The sequence below is a fragment of the Pelobates fuscus genome, chromosome 1 (assembly GCF_036172605.1).
Source record: "Pelobates fuscus isolate aPelFus1 chromosome 1, aPelFus1.pri, whole genome shotgun sequence".
In the NCBI taxonomy this organism is placed as follows: domain Eukaryota; kingdom Metazoa; phylum Chordata; class Amphibia; order Anura; family Pelobatidae; genus Pelobates; species Pelobates fuscus.
This window is the reverse complement of record NC_086317.1, coordinates 265,564,391-265,582,291: the sequence shown is the minus strand read 5'-3', so window position 1 is coordinate 265,582,291 and position 17,901 is coordinate 265,564,391. Positions and strand designations below refer to the sequence as shown.

At 48.7% G+C, this 17,901-nt stretch overlaps 1 pseudogene; it reads left to right on the top strand.

The window, feature by feature from the left end:
• Positions 1 to 17,901, top strand: part of LOC134612709 (multidrug and toxin extrusion protein 2-like) — a 133,572-nt pseudogene that overhangs the window by 54,217 nt on the left and 61,454 nt on the right.

Sequence of the window (17,901 nt, the reverse complement as noted above, 5' to 3'; positions counted from 1 at the left end):
CCCAATTTCTCAGGGTGATGAGAAACAACTCGGACGACTCTACACGAGATCTACAAATAGAGAACATGCATCAAGCCTTCCTGGAGAGAGGGTATCGGAAGCAGGTTTTGAGGAAGGCTTTAGATCGTGCCTATGAAATTTTTGGACAAGGCACTTCTCGTACGGTAAGGACCCAGATCACTATACCTATGAGATTCCACTCGGCCAGTGATGACATCACTAGAAGCATTAGAAAACATTGGAATGTTCTGTCCACGGACACAACCCTTAGCACGATTTTTTCCAATACCCCCAGAGTATCGCACGTCAGAAATAGGAACCTTAAGGATTTGTTGATGAGAACGGATCTACCACGAGACAAATTGGTTCCTATCATATCAGAGAGAAAGGGATGTTTTCGCTGTCCAGGCTGTGTTACATGTGGACACATGCTCACTGGCTCGTCTTTTGGTCATCCGCATTCTGGCAGGCGCTACAAAATATCGCATTATATTACATGTTTGACAGATCATGTGGTATATTTAATTTCGTGTCCTTGTGGTTTGTTTTACGTTGGCAAAACGGATTTGACTCTAAGGGATAGGATCAGAGGGCATAGATCGGCCATCACAACAGCATTTCGAGATGGAAAGACCGAAAAACCGGTGGCGAAACATTTCCTGCAATATAATCATAGGTTGCCCACACTCAAATTTATGGCAATAGACAGAATACCGGTTTTACCCAGAGGTGGAGATCGTTCCAGATTGTTATTACAGAGAGAGACATTTTGGATCAGACAATTGGACACTGTTCAGCCCAGAGGGCTCAATGAGTATATATCGTTTAGTTCATTTTTGGATACTCGTTGATAAAATGGTTGTTTAATGGCAGATACTCATTAATATGCACAGTTACTGCATTCTCATGTAGCGCAGTCCTAGATGTAGGACAGCGTATGATTTAATATATTACCTTCTGTTAGTGATTCAACATCAGTCAGTAGGATGGCAGGATAGACTTAGTCTGTATATGTTGGATTTTGTAGAGTGAGTGTTTATATATTTATGATTTGCTGTATGACTGTTACATCTGGCTTTTGTTATTTTATTAGACCTGGACACTGCCACTCACTATGGTTGAATGGGGATGGGCTCCAGAGGGGCACACTGGATGGTCACTGGGGGTGTGGGGCACTTATTTTGATTGTCACTGATTTTATTGGGTGCACCACATTTTTAAACACTATTAGTTTTTGCACATACACTGTACACACATTCACATGGGACACATAGGCTCATATTTAGGATTTAATGTGGGTTTAGTTACATACACATAAACTTTTGCAACACTTCTTATATACATCATTGGTTTATGTACATACACTGTACACTGATTTACGTGGACACTGGCTTACATTCAGGATTTAGTGTGGTTATGGTTATATATACACATTTTGTTTGGCCATTTTAGATTTTGATCTATAGTATGGTGGTACGTATGTCACACTATCTAGGTTAATTTTAGGACTAAGGTTAGTTGTTTAGTCATTATTTGAGCATGAGTAACTTATGGCATGGTATATAGTCCTTGAGGTATTGTTTTACAGAATACTTGGCTGGTCTATTCTGGACATAGTAGTGTTTTTCCTCCTTGTAACATACATGTCACGGAGGTGTATCCATGGGAACGGTTGTTTAGACACAGAAGGTGTCCGGTGCACGTTATTATGATGTCAGCACGCACGATTGCACGTTCACACGCAGACGCACCGGGTCGCACTTTGATCACGTCAGTACGCACGGATACACGTTCATACGCATGCGCACAATCACGGAACACGGAAGTGGATAGAAAACTTTTCGCACAGATGGGGTAAGTTATACATTTAGTTTTCCTGTATATATAGGCATTGTTTTGGCACTGTCATTGTCTTGATAAAGGCCCAGATGGGTCGAAACGTTGATGTAGAGGTGGTGATTACTTATTAATACAAATTTGAAAAATCCCAGAGAGTGCTCCTGTCTTCAATTCTTTTACATGTCTGCTGGGATGCACCCGGGTATGTGTCTGTGGATTACTACTATTGGAGGTTGAGTGCCAGAGGTTGGATCTTGTTTTATATATATATATATATATATATATATATATATATATATATATATATATATATATATATATGTATAAATATATATATATATACACACATACACACACACACACACACACACTACTGTGTGTGTGTAGGGGCTGTGTGTGTGGACGCTGTGTGTGCGGGCACTGTGTGTGTGGGCGCTGTGTGTGTGGGTGCTGTGTGTGTAGGGTGCTGTGTGTGTTTGTTTGTGAGGGTGGTGTGTGTAAGGGTGCTGTGTGTGTGTGTGCAAGGGTGCTGTGTGTGTGTGTATGTAAGGGTGCTGTGTGTGTGAGGGCACTGTGTGTGTGTGAGGGTGCTGTTAGTGTGTGTGTGCGTGTGTGTGTGTGTGTGTGTGTAAGAGTGCTGTGTGTGAGGTTGCTGTGTGTGTGTTTGTGAGTGTGTGTAAAGGTGCTGTGTGTGTGTGAGGGTGCTGTTAGTGTGTGTGTGTGTGTGTGTGTGTGTATGTGTAAGGGTGCTGTGTGTGTAAGGGTGCTATGTGTGAGGGTGCTGTTAGTGTGTGCTGTGTGTGTGTATGTGTGAGGGTGCTGTATGTGTGAGGGTGCTGTTAGTGTGTGCTGTGTGTGTGTATGTGTGAGGGTACTGTTAGTGTGAGGGTGCTGTATGTGTGAGGGTGCTGTATGTGTGAGGGTGCTGTTAATGTGTGTGTGTATGTGTAAGGGTGCTGTTAAAGTGTGAGGGTGCTGTGTAAAGGTCCTGTGTGTGTGCTGTTTGTGTGTATTGTGTGAGGGTGAGGGGGCGTTTAGTTAATATCCCCCCTCCCTACTTACCTTTTGTAGAGAGGGTGGACCGTGCTTCGGCCATCCCTGGTGGTCCAGTGGTGAGTAAACTCTAGCCGGCGAACTGTTCGGGACATCTCTATTTGTAATTACTTTTGTCTATATGCAACCAATTATGTATTAAAATTGTGTAAAATTATTTGATCAGGATTTAAATTTTGCTAGATTTGCTAGGTACCTCTATAAGTTTTAATAATCTTTTTTTTTTTTATTTCTAGTATTCCATGTATCAACATATAAATGGTAAAATATTGAGTTCAAATATGTTACCTGGTATTTACAGGACTAACCACCAAGCTATCACATATTTGTTATGTTATTTATTTGTAATTATTTTTGTCTATATGCAACAAATTATGTATTGAAATTGATTTATTTTTCTTATTACATTTTAGGGCATAATATGGCCACAGGTGTTTATTGGTATTGCCGTAAATATCATTAATGTTATTATCAATGCCATCTTCCTTTTTATCCTAAATCTTGGGGTTGTGTAAGTAATTTTATATTTGAAATATATTAAAGTTATTATTTGAATATATTGTCAACAATAGCCTATTTATAAGCTTGTTGTTTTTTTTTTTTTTTTTTGTGAATTAAGTTTTATTCAGATTTTCAAGAATACATTTGCAAACAACAATAAAAGTAAACGTCTCAAATGTGGTTCGGTGAAACACGCAGGTTTCCAACAAATGGCAGATACAGGTTATGGAGCACATTGTTAGCGAATCTGAGGTGTCGGTATAATAAAGCAGGGAAACGCGCAGGTTTCCAGGTCGAAACATGTGTAGTTAAGCTTTCAATGGCATACCTGGAGTCTGCTGTATCCTGGTCCGGCTGCGTGGCCCGCAGGTCCACCCGGGAAGGGGGGTGGGGGGGGGGGGGGGGGGGGGGAGGGATGGGAGAAAAAATTAAGGGGGGGGATTCCTCAGCGTTTGAGAGAGCGTCCTCCCTGCCCTATAGGTTTGTGTGGTCCTTCGTCTCTGTCAGGGCTAGAATTGTCGTGTGAACTTCTGTCAGTGGTAGCTTCATGTGTGACGTGCGCTGTCTTTTCGGTCATTCCTTGTCACCCCTACCCATTGTCTCGGGTCATGTTCCCATTGGTGTCTACTCAGTCTGTGATAAGTGTCTGGAAGTCGGGTTTCGTCGTGGTCAGTATCCAGTGTGTCCAGGTCGTCATATACGACTGTTCCCTCCCCTCTGCGTGTGAGGTGAGTTCCTCTAGCGCCCTGAGCTCTTCCATGCGCTTAAACCAGGCCGACACAGGTGGTGGGGTCTTTTGTTTCCAGTATAGGGGAATGAGGCTCTTGGCTGTGTTTAAAATCCTGATCGTTAGGGATTTTTTGTAAGCTGAGCTACGGGTGGGGGTGTGGTGTAGGAGGAAGGCTGCTGGGTCTAAGTGGGGGGGAGTATCAGAAAATTTGGTGATGATCGTGTGGATCGCTGCCCAGTAAGGTCTTATCAAGGGGCATGTCCACCAGATATGGAAGAGGGTGCCTAGGGCTTTCTCACATCTCCAACAGTTATTGGTGGCGGTTGGATCGTAGGAGTGGGTGACCAATGGCGTGCGGTACCAGCGAGACAGTACTTTATAGGCCGTTTCTTGTGTGCTACTGGATGTTGAACAGTGAAGGGACAGGGTACAGATCTTTTCCCATTGGGCTGGCGAGAGTGTAATTCCCAGGTCGGTTTCCCATTTACTCATGAAGCTCGGTGGGGGAAGTCTCCTTGCGTCCATGAGGAGGCTGTAAAGAGTGGACAGTCCCCTGGCCAGTGGGCTTGGGTCATGGCAGAGCCTTTCAAAGTCCGTGAGCGTCCTGTGAGCATGGATGTCTTTGGTGATTGTTAGTAGGTAGGCGGATAGTTGTTTGTACCTGAACTGTACCATGAACGTCGGTCTCTCTACGGGCATCAGGGACTCAAGAGTCCGTATCGTGCCATTGGTGGTAGCGTGGCAGAGTCTAGGTAGCGAGTTTCCTAACATTTGTTGGAACGGGCCTGCGTCCAGTCCAGGTGGGAAGGCGTCATTATGTGTCAGGGGTAAGAGTGGTGAAATGGGCGTGGTGAGGGAGGAGGGTATCCCCACTTTATGCCAAACCATTAAGGTCGCTCTAATTAGCCGGTGTAGGTTAGCCAGCTGTCTGCCCTGGTGGTGGTCTAGCCACGGTAGGAGCCCTATTGGTCTGGATATTTGGTCTGACTCTATTTCTTTCCATAACTTGTGGACCTCCGATTTGGACCATTCCATCACCCTCTGGAGATGGGTTGCTTTGTAATAGACCTGGAAGTCTGGGAGGGCCAGGCCGCCCTTCCGTTTTGGTAAAGTGAGAGTGTCGTGTTTGACCCGTGCCTGTAGGTTGTGCCATGTGAATCTGAGTGCCATGGAGCGCAGTGTTGAGAAGTATGCCTCAGGTATGTGGATTGGTAGTGTCTGGAACAAGTAGAGCAGCCTGGGTAGAATGTTCATTTTTAACACTCCAATGCGTCCAAACCAGGAGAGACGGACTTTGGTCCATTCCTCCAGGTCTCTGCGTATTGTGGTTAGGAGGGGTTGAAAATTAGCGGTGTATATTTGTGACAGGTCTCTTGGTATGGAGGTGCCTAAGTATCTTATAGTAGTGTCAGACCATTGGAATGGGAGCGTGTGTTTCAGGGCTTCAACTCTATTGGGTGGGATCGAGACATTCAGAACCGAAGATTTGGCGAGGTTAACCTTGAAATTCGATAGTTGGCCGTAGAGCTGGAACTCTGCCATGATTGCTGGCATTGATGTTTCAGGCCGGGTGACATAAAACAGCAGGTCATCTGCAAAGGCAGCCACTACGTGTCTCGTCCGTCCTATTTGTATCCCACTTATGGCTTGGTTGTCCCGGACAGAGTTAAGAAAGGGCTCCAGTGCCAGTACAAACAGCAATGGGGACAAGGGGCATCCCTGTCTTGTGCCGTTCCGGATGGGGAACGGGTTTGTGAACAACCCGTTCACGCATACCCTTGCTGTGGGTTTAGAGTACAGTGCTCGTATCCAGCTCATCATGTGCGGGCCCAGACCTATCGCTTCCAATACCGCCAGCATGTAGCCCCAATCTATGCGGTCGAAGGCCTTCTCCGCGTCTGTGGAGAGCAAGAGGAGGCCTTCCCGACCGTCTTGTGCCCTGTGGATGAGATCTAGTGTCCTGATAGTGTTGTCTCTTGCTTCTCTCTGGGGCGTGAACCCTGCCTGGTCCCTATGTATGAGATCAGGGAGGTAGTTTTGTAGTCTGCGGGCCAGTATTTTTGTGAAGAGTTTAAGGTCACAATTTAGTAGGGAGATAGGTCTGTAGCTTGCACAGAGTTCCGGGTTTTTACCTTCCTTTGGGATTAGGGAGATGTTGGCCTCTAGAGTCTGCGTAGGTAGGCTGGCTCCGTCACGTAAGGTGTTAAGGGCAGTCAGGAGATGTGGGGATAATACGTCGGCAAATTTTTTATAGTATCTAGAGGGGAGACCGTCAGGGCCCGGGCATTTGCCCAATTTCGACTCTTTTATGGCCCAGGCTAGCTCGCGAGGTGTGATCGGTTCGTCAAGGGCATTCGTAGCTTCCCTGGGAAGTCGGTTATGTATGCGTGTGTGTAGGTATTGTCTAGTCTCTGATGAGGCGTCACCTTGGCGCGGTGGTTCCCTGTCGGGGTGTATGGCATAAAGCTCCGCATAGTATTCCCGTATAGCCTCCGCCATGTCTCCCGGGAGTTGTTTCAGTCGTCCGTCTTTGTCTCGAATTTTAGGTATGTAGGATTCTGCTCTCTTTTTGGCAATCATACGGGCTAGCAAGGTCCCGCATTTGTTGGCATGTGTGTGAAAGAAGGCTTTGGTGCGCAGGTGTGCCCTTTGGTGGTAGGCATTCAGGATGGATGCTAGTTCCCTGCGTAGTGTCAGTAGCTTGGCACCATCGCTCTGGAGCCGTGTAAGTTTGTGTCTTGCTTCCACCACCTGTATTTCCGTGATTATGGTCGCCAGTCTGGCAGCCTTTGCTTTTTTCATGGCTGCGCTTTTAGCTATGAAGTAGCCTCGTATAACGCATTTGTGGGCCTCCCACACGCAGAGGGGTGTCACATCTGGGGTAACATTGTCAGTGAAGTATTGAGTAAGTGTGGTTCGGGATTCCGTGGTTACTGTTAGGTCGTTAAGTAGGGCTTCGTTCAGTCGCCAGTTGCTGCACGTCGGCTTATAGAGGGGAGACGTCAGCGTCATGGTGAGTGGTGCGTGGTCTGACCATGTCGCGGTTCCGATCGTCACAGACTTAACATCTGTCAGGTAGTAGTGTTGTAGGAAAAAGTAGTCCAGTCTGGAGTACGTCTTGTTCGGATTAGAATAAAAGGTGAAGTCTCTGTCGTCAGGGTGTGTCGCTCTCCAACAGTCGGTCAGGCGTTGGTCTCTAAGGGTTTTGTTGATAGTAGTCAACACATGTCTGGGTATCGTCGAGGTGCCCGTAGAGGTGTCTAGGCTCGGTTGTAGGGCCACATTAAGGTCTCCTCCCATGATCAGACAACCCTCCGTAAAGGCCATGATGGCTTTCAGTGATTTAGTTATAAAGCGGTGTTGCGCAGTGTTAGGAGCATACAGGTTTGCTAGCGTGTACGTACGGTCAGCTATCGTTCCCTTAATGCATATATACCTTCCCCAGTCATCTTTCAGGGTTGCTGTGGGAGTGAAATGTAGGGATTTATGAAGGAGGATGGCCGTGCCTTTGGATTTCCCTAAGGGGTTGTTGCTGAGGTAGCATTGGGCGAACCTTTTGTCAGTCATTCTAGGTGTCAGACCTTCCTTGAAATGCGTCTCCTGTATGAATACTATGTGGGCTCTTTGGCTGTGAAAGTGGCGGAGCGCCTGTGATCGTTTCTCGGGTTGGTTAAGGCCCTTGGCGTTAATAGAGATAATGTTGATGTCTGCTCTGGCTAGCGGTTTCGGGGTCTGCATGACGGAGTTCCTGTGGACCACTCCGGGAGGGGTGGTGTGGGCAGATAAGTGGTGGGCCTACGGGTTGCAGTACTACTCCGGTGTTGGGTGGGTACAGGGGAGGAGCGTGTCGGAGGTACAGGGAAAGGGTGTTACCTGGACGGGTGGTCCTCAATAAGGCCCCTTCTCGAGTCCCCACGCGGGCACCGCAGCCGGACTTTGAGTGCCTAGGAGTAGGTACAGAGACAAAATAAAATAAACACTATGTAAACAATAAGTAAACAATAAACAATTAACAACAATATACAAAGTAATGGCTCGGGTGTAGGCCGAGGTGGAGTCGTCCCGTCCGTACTAGCGGTGCGGTCGAGTCCCCTTGCCTTTCTTCCAGACACCCCGACCAGGTGGGAACGTGGCCTACTGGTTACTAAATGCCTCTCGGATATACCCGGTCCCTCTCCGGGGTCCCGGTTCAGAGAGGTGAGAGGAAAGGGTAAAAACGAGAAAGGAAACGAGGTGTTTCCCGTGGGGTCACCTATAGCGGTGACAACGAAAAAAGAAAAACTCCCACGTGGAAGGCCTCTCTGACTACCCCCTACCCGCCCCGCCCAAAAAATATACTCTAGCCCCTAGGTTATCCGTGATCTTGTGAGTGGGGTATCTTAAAGATTATGTGTGTCGTATGGGCCAGGCTTCGAGCCTTGTGAGTTGTGAGAGTGTGTGTGTGTGCATCATGGCGTGTCAGGTTGTGTGGCGTGTCGTGGTGTGGCCTTGAGCTCTAGCGGCAGGCGTGTGTGTGGTGGCTGTGACCCCTTCCTGCCTACCCTTCCTCATGGTATATACCCATCTTCTTCAATAAAGGGGGAGGTTGGACCCTCCGAAAAAGACCCTATATCTCCGTTACTGGTAGTCACAAAATGTCGGTGGCACCGAGTCTCCACGTCTCTGCGGCTCATGGTTGGTGGTGTAGCAATGTCAATCCCTCCATGGCAGCGCAGCTGGTGAAAAGAATGTTCCCCATCCGAGTGGTAGTCGGGGCATAGCGTGAGCCGCAGAGTCGTCAAATCCCCCGTTTCAGCCCCCCACCCAAAAGTGAAACAAGAGCGGGAGTCCGGCAGTTCAGTGTGGTGTGTGGGATACCTTATGGGAAGCTCCCCAGCGGGTCATAGTTCATAGGCAGGTACTTCAAACTGTGGGACTCAGAGTCTCTCGGGGGCCGCGGAACTCAACGAGTGTTGCCGGCTGGTCGCGCCGTCTCCATTCTGGATCTGGTTCTTCTTTGTGGCAGCGGGTCGTCTCGTGCCGGCCTCGGTGGGCCAACGTAGAAGTCTAGCGGGTCCGGCCAAGGCATGTTGAAGGGTGGTAGCTGGAGCTCGATAGTGAGATCTTGCAGGTCCTGTTGGTTGCGTACCGGCATGGGACCGTTAGGAGTGTGAGCAATTAGGCCGGTCGGGAAAGTCCATCGGTATCTCACCTTCTGAGCCGTCAGGGCTCGAGTGAGGGGATTCAGGGCCCTGCGGTAGCCCAAAGTGGCCGGGCAAAGATCAGGAAATATCTGGATAGGGCGATCCTCATGGGTGATGGATCCCGCATTGCGAGCCGCCTGTAGTATGTCTTCTTTGAGGGAGAAGATAGTTAAGCAGCATATCACATCTCTTGGCGGCGCTCCTTCAGGGCCTCTGGGTCTTAGTGCCCTGTGTGCACGGACAAAGTCAATCGGCGTGTCCGTAGGACGGCCTAGAAGGTCGTTAAATAAGATGGTAAGTGTGTCAGTGAGCCGGGTTGAGGGTTCTTCGCCTTCAGGTAGGCCTCGGATCCGCAGGTTATTTCTGCGGCCCCTGTTGTCGAGATCTTCTACATGGCGCGCCATGGCTTGCAAGTGGGTAGTGTGGCTGTGAAGCGTGGACTCTGTGGTGGTGTGGGCCACAGTGAGGTTGTCCTGTTCCTCTTCCAGCCGCGCCATGCGGTCCGCCATACCCTGCATGTCTGCTCTCATCAGTTGAAGGTCGGCCCGGATCGAGGCATGGAGGGCTGATGTGGCTTGGGTCAGGTCAGCTCTGGTAGGCAGTGCTCTCAGCAGGGCCATCCAGTCTGTCGGCGGGTGTTCTGTGGGTTCTCCACTCGCGTCACCGGCCTGGGAGTTCGGGCTCATGGATGAGGCCTCCGAGTACAGGAAGGCCTCAGCGGAGGCCTGGGATGATGGGTCCGGCTGTGTGGTCATATATTGCCTGACCGATGCCTGGATTGCAGGTGGGCGGGTGGCCGCTGGTTTGGGGGTACCCCCAGCCTTAGTGTGTTTCCCCATATTTGCGTTTGGGGCAGCTTTCTAACGATTTGCAGGGCGAGTACGGAGGAGCTCAGAGATCAGGCAGCCATTCCGCTCCGCTGCTAGGCCACGCCCCCCGCTTGTTGTTTTTTAAGTCACATGGATGTCATGTGATCTAATAAAGATGTGTTGAATTCCAAGTACCATAAGTACTACAACGTATTGCAGGTTCCTATGTTTAAAATCCTTCCATTTGCAATAAGTTTGATAAAAATTAAGATTTCCTGACCTAACTCATATCTTAAAGATATCATAATTAGGGAATTCACTACCTCACTTATCAGCCAAAATTATTTACTGAAGGAGCATGTATTTTAAAGTCGCAACATTCAGTTAGTGATTGTGTGCATTAAGATAGAGGTAGAAACAACATATAACATCCATTAGGCATGTGCATGGGGAAAATATTCGGCTCGGTATTCCGAAATTCGGGACTTCATCAATTCGGGACTTCGACACTTCGGCATTTCGGGACTTTTGTTGCAGCCGCTTGGTAGATAACTCCCTAATTCCCACGGTATTAGGGAGTTATCTACCAAAAGGCTGAAAGACCTAAATTGGTCTTTCAGCCAATTTTACTAATACTAAGTAAAAATTACTTAGTTTTAGTAAATTGTGCCCCTACTCGCTATACCGCGAGTAGGGGCATGTCTATTAAACAGTGAGCAGCCTGTGGCTGCTCATTGTTAAAAAAATAAATAAAAAGGGTCCACCCTCGCTGAGCGGGTGGGGGCCCTAAAGTAAAAAAAGGGGGGAGGACCTATTGTCCTCCCCACCGGCCCCCACCCCTGAGTGGCGGTGGGGGTCCTAAATAAAAATTTTGGGGGGGGACTTAATGTCCTCCCCCATGGCCCCCACCCTTAAGCGGCGGGTGGAGGCCCTAAATACAAATTGTGGGGACCTAATTTCCTCACCCCTGGCCCCCACCCCTGAGCGGTGGGTGGGAGCCCTAAACAAGAATAAGGGAGGGGACCTATTGTCCTCCCCCCGGCCCCCACCCCTGAGCGGTGGGTGGGGGCCCTAAATAAAAATGAGGGGACACCTAATGTCCTCACCGCTGGCCCCACCCCTGAGCGTCGGGTGGGGGCCCTAAATACAAATGGGGGGGACCTATTGTCCTCCCCCTGGCCCCCACCTCTGAGCGGAATAAGGGGGGGGGGCTAATGTTCGCCCCCTGGCCCCCACCCCTGAGCGGTGGGTGGGGGCCCTAAACAAGAATAAGGGAGGTAACCTAATGTCCTCCCCCCTGGCCCCCACCCCTGAGCGGCGGGTGGGGGCCCTAAATACAAATGGGGGGACCTATTGTCCTCCCCCTGGCCCCCACCCACCGCTCAGGGGTGGGGGCCCTAAACAAGAATAAGGGGGGGACCTATTGTCCTCCCCCTGGCCCCCACCCCTGAGCGGTGGGTGGGGGCCCAAAATGAAAATGTAACCCCCCTCCCCCCAGGTGACATGGGGTCACCCAAAAAAATAAAAAAAATAAGAGGGTCCCCCCTCGCTGAGCGGGTGGGGGCCCTAAAGTAAAAAAGGGGGAGGACCTATTGTCCTCCCCACTGGCCCCCACCCTGAGCGGTGGGTGGGGGCCCTAAACAAGAATAAGGGGGGGACCTATTGTCCTCCCCCTGGCCCCCACCCCTGAGCGGCGGGTGGGGGCCCTAAATACAAATTGGGGGGGACCTAATTTCCTCCCCCCTGGCCCCCACCCCTGAGCGGCGGGTGGGGGCCCTAAATACAAACTGGGGGGGACCTATTGTCCTCCCCTCTGGCCCCCACCCCTGAGCGGCGGGTGGGGGCCCTAAATACAAATGGGGGGACCTAATGTCCTCCCCCTGGCCCCCACCCCTGAGCCGTGGGTGGGGGCCCTAAATACAAATTGGGGGGGGGACCTATTGTCCTCCCCCTGGCCCCCACCCCTGAGCGGTGGGTGGGGACCCTAAATGAAAATGTAACCACCCTTCCGCCAGGTGACATGGGGTCCCCCCAAAAAAATTAAATATTAAAAGAGGGTCCCTCCTCGCTGAGCGGGTGGGGGCCCTAAAGTAAAAAAGGGGGGAGGACCTATTGTCCTCCCCACTGGCAACCACTCTGAGCGGTGGGTGGGGGCCCTAAACAAGAATAAGGGGTGGACCTATTGTTCTCCCCCCTGGCCCCCACCCCTGAGCGGCGGGTGGGGGCCCTAAATACAAACTGGGGGGACCTATTGTCCTCCCCCCTGGCCCCCACCCCTGAGCGGTGGGTGGGAGCCCTAAATGAAAATGTATCCCCCCTCCCCCCAAGGTGACTAGGGGCCCCAAACCCCCTCCCCCAAAAAATAAACTCCTACCTACCCCCCTCATTTTTTTTATTATTTTTTTTATTGCGTCGGTTATTATGGATTTTTCTTTGGCCTTTTTTGGGGCTGAAAAAAGAAGATTTTAGAAGAAAGAAAACATTGAATGGTAAGTTTATTTTTATTTTTACAGGTATTTAGTTAAAGGTCCCCTCTCATAATTTTTAGGGTGAGGGGGGTAGGTAGGAGTTTATTTTTTGGGGGAGGGGCTGACTAGGGGTTTGGGGCCCCTAGTCACCTTGGGGGAGGGCGGTTAAATATGTATTTAGGGCCCCCACCCGCCGCTCAGGGGTGGGGGCCAGCGGGGAGGACATTAGGTGTCTCCCCCCAATTTTTATTTAGGACCCCCACCCACCGATCAGGGGGGGGCCAGGAGGGGAGGACATTAGGTCCCCCCCCTTATTTTTGTTTAGGGCCCCCACCCACCCCTCAGGGGTGGGGGCCAGGAGGGAGGACATTAGGTCCCCCCCCCAATTTGTGTTTAGGGCCCCCACCCACCGCTCAGGGGTGGTGGCCAGGGGGGAGGACATTAGGTCCCCCCCTTATTCTTGTTTAGGGACCCCACCCACCGCTCAGGGGTGGGGGCCATGGGGGAGGACATTAGGTGTCTCCCCCCTTTTTTTTACTTTAGGGCCCCCACCCGCCGCTCAGGGGTGGGGGCCGGGGGGGGGGGGAATAGGACCCTTTTTCTTTTTTTCTTTACAGTGAGCAGCCACAGGCTGCTCACTGTTTAATAGACATGCCCCTTCTCGCGGTATAGCGAGTAGGGGCATAATTTACTAATACTAAGTAATCTTTCAGCCTTTTAGTAGATAGCTCCCTAATACCGTGGGAATTGAGGAGTTATCTACTTATTCATTCCTGTCATTACATTGACTGGCCAAGTAACTTACATTTTATATGAATGCATGTTACTTGATTGTTGTAAGTGTTGCAAACGCTTACAGCTGAATCTTGTCTATGTTTGTATACTTTTTATTTGAAATTGTATACAGTGTAACTTTCTTTTTCTTTCACTGGGTAAGTATATTAGTAGTTAGGCAATACTGTGCTTCGGAACTTCGGAACTTCGGCCACTTCAGCAATTCGGCACTTCAAAACTACTACACTTCGGAAATTCGGTAATTTCGGCTCTTCGGGGCTTCGAAAATTTAGCACTTTGGCACTGTCAGGGTGGCGGTCCGGTGCCCGGGACCCAGACACTATCCGGGCGGCGGTGCAGGACCGGGACCCAGTATGCCTGATGTTTAGAGTAGGAGTCACAGTGTGGAGGTGGATTAGCAGGGTCTGGTGCAGGGTAACCGCACGCCCCCTGGTGTTGAGCACAAGCGATTGTGCAGCCACATACCAAGACCCTGAATCAGCTTCAGCGGATACCAGGAACTAGGAGCTTGGAAATTAAGCAGACCTCCCAGTAGCTGAATAGGGAGGCTCTGCAGCAAGAATGTATCCAGTACTAGAAACAAAGCAAGACTAGAGATAGGCACCAAACATGAAAACAAGACAGAACTAATAGAACCCAGAACCAGAGAAAGATAGTAAGCTAAACCCAGAACATATACACAAGACATGAGGAAAACATGAACATAACATGGGCATGACTGGACAGGACTGTACATGGACTGGGTATACAAACTAAAACAAGACAAGATAACATAGGCAAAACAAGAGGAGAAATAACTAAGTACTACATATGGAAATCATGGGGATTTTGTCACACTATATGATCATACATTGCATAAGCCTGTCAACAACGCCAATGTACCCCATATCTGGCAGGTCCTACACTGCCTAATGTATGTGAAAACATCCAAAGAATACATATATAGCACTTACCTGCAAGAAAGGGCAGAAGCCGTGAGCAGCTGCCTGCAGGACACTGAAACAAAAAGGAATGATGGAAAACAAACGGGTGTGGCAACATAAAACAAACATTTAAATGAATCCAAGAGACTGGGAAATCCAGGGACGGACTATAGGAATGAACCCAGAAATCCCAGCTTAAAGAAAACCAGACATAGAATAGAAAACCAAAAAAACAAGAAAAACTAAACAAGAATTGTAACAAGAGTACTGGATACCAGAAGCCATTGCCAGACATCTCCACAGAACAGAGAAGGACGTGACAGGCACTTCGGCAATTCAACTATTCGGACATTCGGAAGCACCCGAATGTCCAAATTAACCGAAATTCGGCTGAATTTTAATTCGGACTGAAACGAATTGCACATGTCTAACATCCATTGAGTCTCTGTCATTCCATAAAATACCACCTGTTACGGTTACTCCCAGGCTAGCTGGAAGCTGGACCGCTTGGATAGTCTGGATCCCAGCTTGGAGAGAGAGAGAAGCCGCTTTAGCTCGATATCCAGAAGGATCCTGTAAGTGTAGAACAATCCCACTAGCTATTTTACAGATAGGATATTCTTTCCCCACAAAACGATTCGAGGATGCGATTTGAAGGTCAAACAAGAACTGGTTTTAATGGCACACAAGGATCGGTATTTATGCAAAATCTCAGGTCCAGGGACAGCCCCCTCTGGACCTGATGGGATACAGGTATAACACAAGGAATATACCAATGGGAATGCAATGTATCATTTGAATTTGCTACCGCCCAGCTTGGAGATAATGAATCCAACGGTTACAGTAATACAATTATCTCCAAGCGCCCAAAACCCACGTTTATTTTACACACAGAAAACAGATTAAAAATACATAACACTAACAGTTTAATAGATATTTTGGTACTTTCACCACTCATTTTGTAGCTCCAGTCTGTGTGCACTAGTTCACCGAATAGCGACTCAAACTCACGAACCTGCTGCTGTATTTCGTCGAGAGAAAGTCTGTTCGTGTATTTGTGTCGCAGGCTGAAAATGGCGGCCATGTTTTTAGGTGCAACAATAGGCAGCCGGACCTTGGCGTCAACTCGTGGAACTAATAACGGCCAGAGTTGTGCCCGAATCCCCGCTGTCTGGCTGGATGTGGTCGCTGTTCGGTATACAAAGTTAGCCCTCCGTGAAGGGGCACTTAGCCTGCGGTTAACCGCAACGTTCTACATTCTAATTGAGGCCACACGCCAGATTGAAGGTGGTCCCCGTTCGTGCCTCTTTCGATAGTTTGACCATCGGTAGATAAGGCATGAACGGATATATACTGGGGCCATCAATTAGCCTGCGGTTAACCGCAAACCGCAACTCCCTGTGTGATCAATTGGTGGCACACGCTCTCAGCCGGGTGGTCGACCGTTCGGTAGTTTGAGAGGTGACCGGGGTTAAGTGGCGGCACACGCCAGGAGCCGGGTGGTCGGTTGTTCATTTGACGAACCGGGGTATATATAATCCATTCGGGAGAGGGTGCAGCATTCAAGTACCGAAGCCATAGTGTCACAAAATAGTCAATATAATCCGGGTTTGTAACAGTTTTGTAACACCTCCAAACTGAAACCTTCTTATGCCGTCCAATGGGCTCTAGAGTCTAATAGGTTCCTTGTGTTTATTTGGTAGTAGCAGAAAAGTTAATGATACTTGGGCTACAAGGAAATGGTTAATGGTGAGTTAGTAAAGCTAATGTTTGTAAAATTACGAACTACACACTTATTTTAATTTTCTGTCACCTGTTAACCAATTACTTTGTTTACAGGTTTAATAGTAGTACTAGGAGCTCTTCCATTGACTGCTGCAGGGATTATTCTACTAGTCCACGTGATTATTATTATTTTTCCATAGAAATCTACAAAGCATGTATGCATTTTTAGGTATAAAAAGTATGTTAAGAGTGACATCACATTCCTGTATGCTCATTCATACCCTTCATACATTGATTGACTGAAAAGCTTCTAGAGAAATATTTTACTCTTCTTTTATTAACAAATGTTTTTGTATAATCTTTATAATGCAATAAAAATACATAAGCAACCCCATCCTGGAGGATAGTGCAAGTAAGGCAGTGTGGAAGCTGTAATGGTTGCCACAGTGCTGGAGCAAAGGTGACCCTGAATGGTTTATATATTGTATTTAAAGGATCACTATAGTGTCAGGAAAACAAAACGGTTTTCCTGACACAATAGTGCCCTGAGGGTGCCCCCACCCTCAGGATTCCCCTCCCATAGCGCTGAAGGGGTTAAAACACCTTCAAGGACAGCACCTTCAGCTCCCTGGGGGGAGATGTTACGCCCCCCAACAGTGCAGATGGGACCGTAGTCTCTGCACTTGCAGCACAAGGGGTAAGGATGGTCGGTCCTGTCCCCCAGCCACAGAACGGTGTATCCAGATGGACAGTCGGTCTCCCCCTCCAGCAACCAGGCTCCAACCAGGCTACTTCCGTGGTAGTGCTGGCACCAGGGCAGAGTACTGCTGGTCTCTGCCCACTCAGCAACCCACCAAGGCAGTCTACCAGCCCCCCGCACAGCCGTGGCGAGGCACCTGGACATGGACAAAGTTCTCCTCTACTCAGGTGTAGTAACCAGTTATTGTGGGTGGGCTCTACTGCTGTTTCTGTTTTGTGGGTGGGTTGCTGGACTAACCAGGGCACTGACCGGCAGGAGGTCAGATACCCTGTTATTCTAGATGGTAAAGGGGAGAAATGTGGCGAAACCGACCTCGCCACGTGTCCTTGGAGGGGGCTGCTTGCCCGCCTCTTGCCTTTGGACTATGGACCCGACTTTATGTGAATGTGTTAACCCAGATAGCTATGCCATGGAGCCCATTTGTGTAGTTAAAGACTTCGGCTCCATGGCAATTGAACTGTGTGAATAGGATCTCAGCGCTATTTGGTAGTTTTGTGCGCTCAGATCCCATGTATAAAATGTGACTTTGTGTATTTTATTGTATTTTAATGCTTTGTGCTCACCATGTGCATAATGGAGTCTTGTCTCTGTCCTGGGAGATAATTGAATTACTTCTCAATTATCTCCAGGATAGAAGTCTCTGAAACTGGTCTGGGCCGGAAAGCCATGCTGGCAGGGGGTTTTAAAAGATACTTTACTAACTTTTGAACCCCTGGTCTGATTAATGCCATTTTTTAATATGTTGTTCCCCTGAATGGATTGATTGTGAATATGTAATTTATGTGAATGTGATGTATGGTTTTAGAGTTATGAAAGTTGGGTAAAAAGTATGTTTTAACTGTATGTGTAATTGAGTTTCCTCTCAGGATAAGGGGAGGGAATATGTGGGATGTAACTGATATGTGATTGGTTGTTTTATACCTCCCTGTGGGCGGTCCTGTATATGAAAAGACTGTAATAAAAACCAGGCTGGGTGTGCCAGCACAGGAATTCCTGTTTTAACCCTCAAAGTGAAGTGTTGTCTCATTCTTGGGGGGAATTTGACTGTATGCCGATTGCCAGGAGTGTAAGCTGTTCGTAGGGCTTTTCCTGTTCGGCTGCTTCCAGGGTTCGTG